The following is a 13,563-nucleotide window of genomic DNA, read 5'->3' on the forward strand; positions in this document are numbered from 1 at the left end:
GTATATATACCCCCAAGCTGAGTCAATAAGGTGAACCAGATTCTGGTTGAATGGAATCCTTGAAATGTAACTTTGGTGAACAAACTGTTTGTGTTTTCCACTTTTCTTAAAAAAGAAGTGATAAAGCAGATTTCCAGTACCTGCCAAACGACAAAATGCTACTTACCAGGTAAAAACCACTACCAAAAATCAGAATCACAGCAGGGTTATCAGTAAAATTATTAATGCCACAAATTAACATGATGTTAACAGCTGAATTATGCATCAAAAGAGTATTTATATAATCACAGCAAATAACTCAAATCTTTTACATCACTAGTAAACTCAAAAAAAGATAGCAAAAAGCAGTAACATTAAATTTCATTATTGATCTACTAGCTTTAACTATTTAATACTAGTACACTTAGTTTTGATTACTTTGAAATTGAAAGAAAAACAATATCTTTTCTTTTAATGACTTTCGGTTATAGGAAAGATGATATTAAAAGAAAATATACAACTATAGCTTAGCTACAGGTATAAAATTGTTTTAAAGATATGTAATTGTGCTATTGAATTAAACTGAAAACAGAAATATCAACTCATGATTTTGAAAAAAAAATCTTTTTTATGTTTGGTTTTGGTATAAGGAGAGACAAGTAAGTCAGAAGAACAGAAAATACAGAAATAGACTCATTTTTTCATATTCAATTAATTTTTGACCAAGGGGCCAAGATAATTCAAGACAGCAATAAATAATCTTTTAGAATGATGCTGGAACTGCTAAATAATCCATATGGAAAACTAAGAAACATGAATCTTATCTCATATTCTCTTATCATATGTATAATTTAACCATAAATGGATTTTTTAAACCTACAAGTAACACTGGAGCAAGCAAAGATTTTTTAATAAAGCAAAAAGAGTCAGGAGATCGAGACCATCCTGGCTAACACGGTGAAACCCCGTCTCTACTAAAAATACAAAAAAATTAGCGGGGCGTGTTGGTGGGCGCCTGTAGTCCCAGCTACTCGGGAGGTTGAGGCAGGAGAATGGCGTGAACCCGGGAGGCGGAGCTTGCAGTGAGCCGAGATGCGCCACTGCACTCCAGCCTGGGCGACAGAGCAAGACTCCGTCTCAAAAAAAAAATAAAAATAAAAATAAAAAAATAATAAATAAAGCAAAAAGAGCATAATTTTTTCAAATTCCAAAAAATTAACAAATGACAAACATCATCAAAATTAAACCCTCTGCTGTTCAATAAACATTGCTAAATAAATGAAAACAAGTCACACATTAGGCAAAAATATTTATAAAATGCATCTCCAATAACTGACTTCTGTGAATAATATATAAAAAAAACTCTTACAACTCAAGAAGATGACAAGCAAATCAATTGGAAAAAAATGGTGGGAGAGACAAAATACTTTAACAGATATGTCACCAAAGACATACAAATGGCAAAAAAAAAGACATAAAAAGAGGCTCAATCTAATTAATCATCAGGGAATGCAAAATCAAACCCACAATAAAGTATCACTAAATGCCAACCAGATGGCTAAAATTTAGAAACAGTGGCAATATCCAGTGCTGGCAACAATGTACAGCAAATGGAACTCTCAGATCTCTAGAAATGGAAAAGTATACAGACACTTTTTAAGAAACTGTGAAACTGTTTTCCAAAGTTAAGAATATATTTCCAACAAGTCAGAAATTCCAGTCCTAGGTATTTACCCAAGAAACATGAAAAGATACATCCACACGAAGCATGTCACATAAATGCTCACAGCAGCTTTATATACTGGCCAAAAATTGAACGAAACTTAACTGTAAGCTAGTGAATGGACCAATCTCAAAACCATTATGCTAAGTAAAAAAAGGCAGACAGAAAAGATTCTATACTGCATGGTTCCATTCATACATTAGTCTAGAAAAGGCAAAACTATAGGAAAGCAACAGATCGGTGATTGCCAGGAGCTGGAGTGGGAGGTAGGCAGTAACTTCAAAAGGTCATGAGCGAATTTATGGGTAAAGGGTCTATTCTGTATCTTGACTATGATGGTAATTACATGACTGTTCATATTTACCAAATCACATTCAATAAACACCTTAGAAGGAGTGAATTATAGTGTATGCAAAATATACCTTAACAAAACAATGACTCACACATAAATTTATTTATTTATTGGGTAATAGCATAGGGACTAATACAGAATAACTTTCCTAAAATGTCTCAAATCTGAAGAAAATGTAAAAGCTAACTAATTGAAGTTACCTGTAAATAACCAAAAACTGGCTGGAATGGGAGGGCATTTTACCCTTGAAAAAAAAGTGGAATATCATTGGCTAAAATCTGTATTTAAATAGAGTTTCAGTCTGGGCGCGATGGCTCCTGCCTGTAATCCCAGCACTCTGGAAAGCCAAGGAAGGTGGACCACCTAAGGCCAGGATTTTGAGAGCAGCCTGGCCAACATGGCGAAACCCTATCTCTACTAAAAATACAAAAATTAGCTGGGTGTGGTGGTGGGCACCCATAGCCCCAGCTACTTGAGAGGCTGAGGCACGAGAATCACTTGAACCTGGGAGGTGGAGGTGGCTGTGAGCCGAGATCACGCCATTGAACTCTAGCCTGGACGACAGAGACCCTGTCTCAAAAGAAAAGAAAATAAAATTCTACAACTAATAAGTATAGTAATTTCAATGAAAATTTTAGTGGATGGGCTTAACAAGAGATTGGTAGAAAATTGGTCCATCTCCTTGAAAATACATGAATAGCGTATCTATTCTGAGGAACTAAAAGTAAAAACACTGGGAAGAAAACGAATAGATCCTCAGTAATCTACAAAACATCAAATATACTAACATTCATGTAATTAGAGTTACAGAGGAAGAGGAGAGAGAAATGAGACAGAAAAAGAATAAGAAATAAAAGTCAAGCTTTTCACAAATTTGGTGAAAAATATCAACTTACAGTTTCAAGAAGCTCAGCAACCCCCAAGCAGGATGAATACAAAGAAAACCACACCTAGGCACATCATAGTCAGACTGCTGAAAACCAAAGATAAAGAGAAAATCCTGAAAGCAGCCAGAGAATATCAAAACATTATTATATACATGGGAATAATGATACTACTGACACCACACCTGACTTCTCATTAGAAACCATGGAAGACAGGAAACAATGCAACATCTTTTAAATGCTTGAAGAAGAAAAACATAATCATCCCAGAACTCTATATTCAGGGAAAAAAGGCAAAAATGAATGCAGACTTCCACTTCCAGACAAAATGCAGAAAATGTACTTTTCCCTGTTCTTTCCACTAAATACAGCTTTAAAAACCCTTGGCCGTGATACATAAGACAAACAAAAGAAGACAACAAAATGTAGAGAGAGGGCAGACCAATTAGGGCTTCAGGTGCCAAGAAACAAAAGAGGATGAATTCCCTAGGTTTCCTTTCTGACTCATATATACAAGAAAAGTTGCTAGAGAAGCAGACAACTCAGAAACACCAACAGGCACACACATATGTAAAACTCCAAGAAAATTCTGCTGTCTCTTGTCAAAAGAGCAGGGAAGCGGCAGGCTACCAAGACAAAAAACTCACAGACAACAACAAACCAGTTTAAGCCAAATGGTACAAAGAAAAGCCCAAGCCATATATCTTTGCAAAGACTTAAAAGGAGGACATGGTCAGCCATTCCCTACTCCTACTCACAGACAACATGATACCACAGCAGGCCAAGTGGGGACACAGGACATTCATACCCACTGAGCAGTAACGTGGCTTCCTCCCTCTAGAGTGTGGATGGAAAAAAAGTGGGGAGCCTGAGTTCAACACCCGCCCAATGATAAGGACATATCCCTATCCCTCCTCCCTCTAAAGAGATACGACAGGAGAGGCCTACTGGAGAATCAAAACTCAAAGCACTGCCCAGTGATAACTTAATCACCCCTCCATCCCAGTGTCAGTGGAGGCCAAGTGAAAAGCAGGAACCCTTTGAGCCAGGGTGGTATTCACAAAGGTATAATGCAAGTCCAGAGTTTTCACTCCTACTCAGCATTTACTAGGTGTACGTCTCCATCAGTGAGTCAACAAAGGCCTATTATGGAACTGGAATCTTCACATACACCTGGGAGTAGTAACAAGGCTGTGCCCCGCCTCCACCCCAAAAGCAAAGTTTCAGATAAATCCTACTAAAAGGGGGGATTTAAATAAAATGCAGAGCTTCATAACACAACACTTAAAATGCAAAGGATTAAACCAAATATAACATGTCATATCATACTAAGAACCAGGAAAATCTGAACAGGAATTTGAAAATAGAGACAAAAGGTGCAAACAATGAGAATTCATAGATGTCATAAGTATCTATCAAAGATTTTAAGCTATATATTATAAAACTGCTTCAACAAGCAATTACAGCCGGACACAGTCACTCACGCCTGTAATCCCAGCACTTTGGGAGGCAGAGGTGGTCGGATCACTTGAGGTCAGGAGTTCGAGACCAGCCTGGCCAACATCATGAAACCCCACCTCTACTAAAAATACAAAAATTAGCCAGGCATAGTGGTGCACGCCTGTGATTCCAGCTACTCGGGAGGCTGAGGCATGAGAATCACTCGAACCCAGGAAGCAGAGGCTGCCGTGAGCCAAGATCATTCTACTGCATTCCAGCCTGGGCAACAGAGCAAGACTCTGTCTCAAAAAAAAAAAAAAAAAGCAATTACAAACATAATTTTGAAACAAAGGAAACAATACAAAGTTTCACAAAGAAATCAAGAAAGAAACAAACACTAAGTTGAAAACTAAAAAATATGCTAACAAAAATAAAATACAAACTAAGCTGAACAACAAAATGGGAGAGATTACCCAACCTAAACAAGAGAGGAAAATGAACTGATTTAAAAAAAAAAAAAAAGGGCAGGGGGGGTGGGGGCAAGACACGGTCGCTCAGGCTTGTAATCCTAGCACTTTGGGAGGCCGAGATGGGTGGATCACCTGAGGTGAGGAGTTCAAGACCAGCATGGCCAACATGGCAAAAACCTGTCTCTACTAAAAATACAAAAATTAGCTGGGCATGGTGGCACACACCTATAATTCCAGCTACTCAGGAGGCTGAGGCAGGAGAATCACTTAGACCCAGGGGCGGACGTTGCAGTGATCTGAGATCACACCACTTCACTCCAGCCTGGGCAAAAGAGCAAAACTCTGACAATAAATAAATAAATATTAAAAAAAAAAAAAAAAAAAAGACATTAAAGACACTTGTGGGACTATAATAAATGATGCAACATTCCTGTCACTGGAGTCTCAGAAAAGGAACATGATGCAGCTGAACAATTATTCGAAGACCCACAGATACAAGAAATTGAATAAATCCAAAGAGGAATACACACAAATAAATCAATGCTAATATATATCATAAACTTCTGAAAACTAATGACTAAACGAAAAAACCTTGAGAGAAATAAGAGAAATGACACCTTATCCACAGATGAAAAACAACTAAAATAACAGCAGATTTCTCACCTGAAACCATGGAGGCCAGAACAAAGCAGCATAACATTTTTGCAAGTCCTAAAAGAACTGACAACAAAGAATTCTATATCCAGCAAAAACATCCATTAGTAATGAAAGGGAAATCAAGAAATTGTGAGATGAATGAGAACTAAAAATTAGTCATGAGACAAAACTACACCAAAAGAATAGTGAGAAAAGTTATTGAACCAGAAAGGAGAATGATAAAAAGGATTCTCAGAACATCCTGAAGGAAGAAAGAACAAACAGTAAAAATATGGGCAATAAAACAGACTTTACTGTTCCTTGAGTTTTCAAAATAACGTTTAACAATTGAAGCAAAAATTGTTACATGGTGCAAAAGCTATGGTGGGTAAAACCGTTGATGCATTTCCAAAACTGAAGGCAGTTGGCACCAAGCTGTACTAGAAGCTGTCGCATTCTCAATTGGCACTACAATTACAGTAAAAATAATGTAGAGTATCACTGAGAATATCACTGATAAAGCAGCAAAACTCATTAATGTTTTAAGTCTTGATCCATGAATACACATCTTTTAATTATCTATGTGAGAAAATGAGAAATAATGCGTAAAATAATTGTTATACCATAGTTTTTCTTGAGGGAAGAATTTGTGATCATGTGATTTATAAATTGAAATAACTGCTTTTTTCATGGAACACCATTTTTACATGTAAGAATAAACTACAATTATTAAAACTTGATTATCTAACATATTTCTTCAAAAATGAATAAAGTGAGCCTGTCACTTCAAGGAAAACAAGTTAGAACATGAGTGGACAATAAGATGATTTGAAAAACTTACATCCAACAATGTAAGCTTAACTAATTCCAATACTTAAAAAAGACTTTTCTGATGAGATCAGTGGATTATAACAAATGTGAATTTTGTTATCTATTAAAAATGTGTAGGACTAGGCAAGGTGGCTCACACTTGTAATCCCAGCACTTTGGGATCACTGGAGCCCAGGAGTTCAAGACCAGCCTAGCCAACATAGTGAAACCCCATCTCTACTAAAAATATGAAAATTAGCTGGGGCTGGCGGTGCATGCCTATAGTCCCAGCTACTCAGGAGGCTGAGGCATGAGCATCACTTGAACACAGGAGATGGAAGTGAGCTGAGATCACACCACTGCATTCCAGCCTGGGCAACAGAGTGAGATTCTGTCTCAAACAAACAAACAAACAAAAAAAAAACAACTATCAATAGTTGGAATATCTGGATCACTCAGTGAACCAATATTTTACAAAGACAACTTAGTAATCTTATAAAATCATATATGGGTAAAAGATCCCCTGAAATTGCAAGGTAGTCTAATAAATTTTATATATATATATATATATAATTTATATTTATATATTTTTTTTGGTCTGAGATGGAGTCTCACTCTGTCACACAGGCTGGAGTGCAGTGGCACAATTTCAGCTCACTGCAACCTCCACTTCCTGGGTTCAAGCGATTCTCTGCCTCAGCCTCCCCCATAGGTGGGATTGCAGGTGCCTGCTACCATGCCCAGCTAATTTTTGTATTTTTAGTAGAGACAGGGTTTCACAATCTTGGCCAGGCTGGTCTTGAACTCCCAACCTCATGATCCACCCGCTTCAGCCTCCCAAAGTGCTGGGATTACAGGCGTGAACCACCACACCCGTCCCATAAATTATAATTTTAAAAGGTAAAGATATAAAGTTCATTGATCGGATTGCAGTCTTCAGATTGCACCAAACCACTTGAAAAACTTGAGAAACTACCACTTCTCAAGCTTTGGGGTAGTATCAAACAGGAATATTCATTAGGGCTTGTGCTTTCATTCTCATAGTATCTTTTAATAAACAGAAGTTATTTCAGAAATGTAGCTGAATGCTCCAGTATTTTCCTTTACATTCAGTGCTGTATCTCAAGAACTCTTTTACAAAAATATTACCCTATATTATCTTTTTAAATATAAATAAAAATAATTGTCTTTTTAAAAGCTTGTGAGTTTAGGTGGAAATATGAAGGGCCAAAAGGAATTGGAAGACATTTTCCTACTATTTGTTCTTTCTCTTGATTTTCATGATTCATTATTCTTGTAGAAGTGACCTTACCACAGTATAAGGTTCACTTATAATCACTGTTCTGCCTTGTAATTTTAGGTGAATTTGTTACAAAATATTATGAAATCTATAGGAAAAGCCAACTTTCAAAGCTATTAAGTGTTTGACTTAATAGTTGAGGGCAATATTATTCAGAAAAATTTCAACCTCATTCCTCAGTGCAAAAAACTGCAATAAAACTTTACCACTTCCAAGTCGTTAAATTGCTATGTAGAATGGCAATTCAGTATATTCTGCCCTATATCTAACAAAAATTCACAGGATTTGATGATGAAGTCCACAAACGCAAGTCAAAATCACTGCTGACACTATTATATAATAGTTCACTAAAACATGACAGATTTAAATATTTTCTGCAAAGTACCTGCTAATAAATAATACAATAAATAATCAGGCTTTAAACACCTGACATTTAACAAGCTTTGTAAATTTGTCCAACTCAAGTCTTTCTGCTCCACAGTTATTTTTGCCACTATCAACTGTAACGCATCTTAGCGGATTCCACTTCAGGTTGTACTAAGTTAGTGTTTGCTCAACTTTTCTGAAAATATTTTCTCTTGTAGTTGTTTCACATAGACTATGCATAAACACTAATTCTTCAATCACTTCAAACTCAGCACTGACTTCTGGAATATGTAACAACTGAACAGTACAGGTAACACCTATTCATCCATCAAAAGCCTAAGAAAACCATGAAAAATCATTCACCCTTCTTTCCAAAATGACTTGATATTACTCCCAATGTCCTTAACTTTTAGAGCAATTACTCTCGCTGAAAGGCAAATAGTCTTTTTTAAAGTTTATTTTCTGTGGACACATCTTTGGTTACCATAATAAAACATAATTTAATTAACTACTGTTGGTAATGGTTTTCCGTGCTTGGCTAACAAATAAGCCATTGAAAAACTTACTTTAATTATAGCCTAATTTCCATTTTTTGTTTTTGAGAAGAAATTCTGCTGTGATAAAATTTTGTTTTAATTTACTAATTTTTCTGGCCTTTTAGTTCTATTCCTGTTGGTTGGGAATATTGTGAGAAGTGCCCAGTCTGGTAATGTTGACATATATTATATTCTTTTAGCACAGCCATAGTCTTCTAGCATAATAAATATAATGCTTTGCTATCTAATATGTTAATAATAATATACATTCCACTATGCCTCAAAAGTGTTACATATAAAGTCCACTTTTATCCTTTTCTTGTTTTAACATGATAGGTAGGTATGCACTGGTAATGAGAGAAATAAATAAGATGCCAGGGCAATATGTGTGGCGCACACACACACACACACATACTGACAAACTGTAACTATGTCACTATGATTCGTAGCATGCAGAGCAGCAATTTGAAATATATGTGCTCTCTGCAGCAACCAACTCTGACACCGTAGTGCAACAACAGAAGTCATATATAATGCCCAAATAAATGGGTGTGGTTTTGTTCCCATAAAACATTAGTTTTAAACACTCATACCTGAATGTCATATGATTTCCTATGTCATAAAATATTATTCTCTTTTAAATTTTTTTCAGACATTTTAAAAGGTAAAAAACATTTTTAGCTCATGTCCCACATTAACATAGCTGGAAGACCGAATGTGACCCACAGGCTGTCATTTGCTGACACCTCAATCCGCCCCTCTGTAGCCTTCAGGGTCCTAAATAAACTTCTATAGTATTTAATGGCCCCTAAATTCCCTTTTCGTCTTCCCAGCTCTGCAGACTGCCAGAAGCTTCTCAGCTTTGCAACCTGTCAGCTGGATTTTTATGAACTGAGCAATTAAAGCAAGGGGAAAAGAAAATTTAATGTCAGGCCAAACTCTGCACAACCTTACCCTCTGAGTTCTCACTCCCTCAGGTCCTCACCACTCTTCTACTTTTCTGATCCCTTAAATATTTATTTGAAACAACATTTTATACAGCTTTTCTAATTGTTCTCAGTGGAAAGGCTAGTCTAAACCAAGTATCTCTGCCATAGGAAGAGGTGGAAATAACACTTATACTACCAAATATAAAGACTTAGTATAAAGCTACAGTAACAATGACATCCTGATATTATCACTGGGATTCTCAAATACACAAAGAATTAAACAGAAAACCTACGAACAATCTAAAATATACTGAACATTTGCTATATAATAAGTTATATTTCAAATGAGGAGGAAAAAGATATTTCAATAAATGGTGTAGTAACAATTGGCTTTCCATGTGTGAAAAAACGATACTGGACCCCTTATATCACACGATACATAAATCAATTTCAAATAGATAAAACACTTACACAATAGTGCACAACTAGAGAAATAAGCTTTTGAAGTATATTTTCAAAACAAGTTAGAAACTGTTAAAAGGTTTTTAATTTTTGAAATAAATACATTACCATGGTTCAAAAGTTCCTAAAGGGTATGCAGTACAAAATCACCTTGTATACAACTGTATAAAATAAGTTTCCTAGAGGCAAAGAATTTTACCAGTTTCCTATGCAACCTTCACAAGATATTTTATGCAGATATAAATTCATACTATTCTCCGCCCCTCCCCTACACTTTACATTCAAGGAGTCCTTTACAATATCAAAGAATACCACCTACCTCACCACAAAGTTAAGTTCATTTCTTTTAACTTATTTAATACTAAAAACAAAGATTAAAATTAAATCGAGACATCTTCATTGAATGGGCCTACCAAAATTTAACTATGTTTTTAAATAGGCATACAAAACTTTAATTTTCTAAAACAGAAATTTTTCAGTTTCCTCTTAGCTCCAGAGTCAAGGTGTCAGGGTGACAGCAAACAAACATATTCATTCATTCCCTCATTCATTCATTTTTCAGACAAGGTCTGGCTCTGTTGCCCAGGCTGGAGTGCGTGGCGCAATCTCAGCTCACTGAAACCTCTGCATCCTGGGCTCAAGCCATCCCTCCCACCTCAACCTCTTGAGTAGCTGAGACTACAGGTGTGCACCACCATACCCTCCTTTTTCTTTTTTTTTGGTACTTTTAGTGAAGAGACAGGGTCTCGCCACATTGCCCAGGCTGGTCTCGAACTTGTGAGCTCAAGTGATGTGCCTGCCTCAGCCTCCCAAAGTGCTGGGATTACAGGTGTGAGCCACTATGCCCAGCCACATCAATTTTTAAGTAGATATATGCCTAACTGCATTCCAAGGTCAAATAAATATCTAGGATTATCTTGCTGTATCCAGAGCTTGCACTTAACATTGTGATGAAATAATCCATTGTTAATTTTTTGATGTCCTCCTTCTATCCCTGCATTTGAGAGTGAAAAGATAAAATAATTTCTTACTGTGCACATGATGATTGAGTACTGACAGGTAACATGATTTGGGGAAGATGTCACTTGACATTAGCCAACAATGTCAGAGACAGATTAAGAAGTGAAGACTCCTGATTGCTTCCCATTAAAAATAATAATTATGACCAGGTATGGTGACACGTACCTGTAGTCCCAGCTATGTGGGAGGCTGAGCTGGAAACACTGCTAGAGTTCAAGGTTGCAGTATACTATAATTACATGTGTGAAGAGCCACTGCACTCCACCATGAGCAACACAGAAAGATCCCTCTCTGCCGGACCCCTCACTCCCAAAATAGAAGACTCTATCTCTTAAAAAATAAATATTATTAGGGTTTATTTAGAAACTTTTATTTAGAAAACCTTATAATACAAAAACACACTTGAGAGGCATTTGAGATTATTGACCATACCTCCTTAAATCTATTAATCCAAACTACTATAATTTCTACTATACTTCCGGTAACTTTTATTCTGTGTTAACATCCACCTTTTCACTGGTTCTTCCTCAGACCAAAGGATCAATATTCCATCTTCTTTTCTCTTCTTGTTCTCCAAAGTCAGTTTGATTTGCCACCATTGCTAGTTAGGAAAACTGTCTATGATTCCTACCCTGACATTTAGCGTCAAAGCCATTTCACAGGGTTTCAGGCTCAGGACAACCAAACAAAACTTGTGATCTTCCAACATACTCAGACTTGAAAAAAAAAGACATCTGCAGTTCCTCCAATTTATAAAGAATCAAATACTACGCATTCTATTACTACAATATTTCATCTTTATGTTTTACACATAATACCTAAACTCAAGATTTTACACTCATTGGCCTTTAATCTATAGCAGTAATCCTAAATATGTTTGTCTTCAAGTAAATCTCTTCCAATTCAATTACAAACGGCTGGGGGAATTTAGATTATTTAATACTGCTCTTCTTATTTAAAAAGTACATTACTGAAATTCCTCATCTTGGCATGCAAAGCCAAGGAAATTTTCCATTCCTGTCCCCTAGTATTCTCTACCCTACTTATTCTCCAGTCATTCTTACATATGTGCCATTTCTCCAAAATCCATATACCCTCATAGTTTCAAACCCTGTAAAGGGTGACCCTTTGTCTAAAATTCCTATGTTAATCTACTGAAACTCACCCATCCTCCAAGCACCACCTTAAATCTTTCCTTCTTTAAAAATATTTTCAGATTCCCTCAGTTAAAACATATTTCCAATAATAGACACTGTTTATCGACTACAAAATATCCATTCCCCCTTCTTCCTTCCTACGGATTTCCACTTTTTCAGATACGGACCCTGCTGTAAGCAGAAACATGCTTCAGAGGGGCTAAATACTCTCCCCAGTCTCAGAGGAAAGCCAATCATGGCTGTCTCAACTTCTTTATCAGTTATTAGTTTAAGATATGAAAACTCGGACGGGCGTGGTAGCTCACGCCTGTAATCCCAGCACTTTGGGAGGCCGAGGTAGGCGGATCACGAGGTCAGGAGATGGAAACCATCCTGGCTAACACAGTGAAACCCCATCTCTACTAAAAATACAAAAAAAATTAGCCGGGCGTGGTGGCAGGTGCCTATAGTCCCAGCTACTCGGGAGGCTGAGGCAGGAGAATGGCGTGAACCCGGGAGGCAGAGCTGGCAGTGAGCCGAGATCGCGCCACTGTACTCCAGCCTGGGCGACAGAGCGAGACTCTGTCTCAAAAAAAAAAAAAAAAGATACGAACACTCAAGGTAATTCTAGCTAATAAGATGTTAAGAGGAATATGCTAGGGGCAGGGTGTGGTGGCTCAGGCTTGTAATCCTAGCACTTTGGGAGGCTGAGGCGAGTGGGTCACCTGAGGTTAGGAGTTCAAGACTAGCCTGGGCAACATGGTGAAACCCCATCCCTACTAAAAATACAAAAATTAACCAGGCGTGGTAGTGGGTGCCTATAATCCCAGCTACTCCAGAGGCTGAGGCAAGAGAATCACTTGAACCCGGGAGGCAGAAGTTGCAGTGAGCCGAGATCGTGCCATTTCAATCCAGCCTGGGCGAAAGGCGAAACTCCATCTCAAAAAAAAAAAAGAGAGAGAGAGAGAGAGAAATATGCTAGGATGGGAAAAGCATCTGGGCAAGGATTTTCCTTAATTAACATAATAATAAAAAGGTTCCTTTTTCCTTTCTGCCTCTGAATGCTATCCTGAGAGTACAATGCTTAGAGGTCCTGCCCACTATCTTTTGCTCATGAGAGGAACTGGACCAAGAAAGAGACCAATATGTTCTGGATGCACCAAGAAAAGATGTTAAGACCCTGAAAACTTGTTATCATGAAGCTACTGAAGGACCCATCACCCTAACTCCTAATTTTCTATTGTGAAACAATGAAATTCTTAGTTACTTGCATAATACTTCTACTTCTAACCAAGATGGAGTCACAGAGACCAGATTACCGGATTTATGCTCCTCCTGAAACAACCATAAAAAACAAAGACATGGCAGGGCATGGTGGCTCACACCTGTAATCCCAGAACTTTGAGAGGCTAAGACAGGTGGATCACTTGAGGCCAGGAGTTTGAGAGCAGCCTGGCAAACATCACGAAATCCCATCAGCACTAAAATAAATAAATAAATAAACAAATAAATAAATAAAT

General features: G+C 37.2%; 1 protein-coding gene across 20 annotated transcripts in view; it reads right to left on the minus strand.

Moving 5' to 3' along the window:
* The window catches only part of KMT2C (lysine methyltransferase 2C), a 306,855-nt gene that overhangs the window by 150,820 nt on the left and 142,472 nt on the right, over positions 1 to 13,563 (minus strand). Inside the window, exon 1 of one of the 20 annotated variants that reach the window (XM_063641744.1) lies at positions 2,951 to 3,016. The exons of the other annotated variants lie outside the window; for them this stretch is intronic. The gene's annotated coding sequence lies outside the window, so the exon portion shown is untranslated. Of the gene's footprint in view, positions 1 to 2,950; positions 3,017 to 13,563 lie in introns of those variants that run through there. 20 annotated transcript variants of the gene reach the window in all.

Source organism: Symphalangus syndactylus, chromosome 6, assembly GCF_028878055.3.
Source record: "Symphalangus syndactylus isolate Jambi chromosome 6, NHGRI_mSymSyn1-v2.1_pri, whole genome shotgun sequence".
Lineage (NCBI taxonomy): Eukaryota > Metazoa > Chordata > Mammalia > Primates > Hylobatidae > Symphalangus > Symphalangus syndactylus.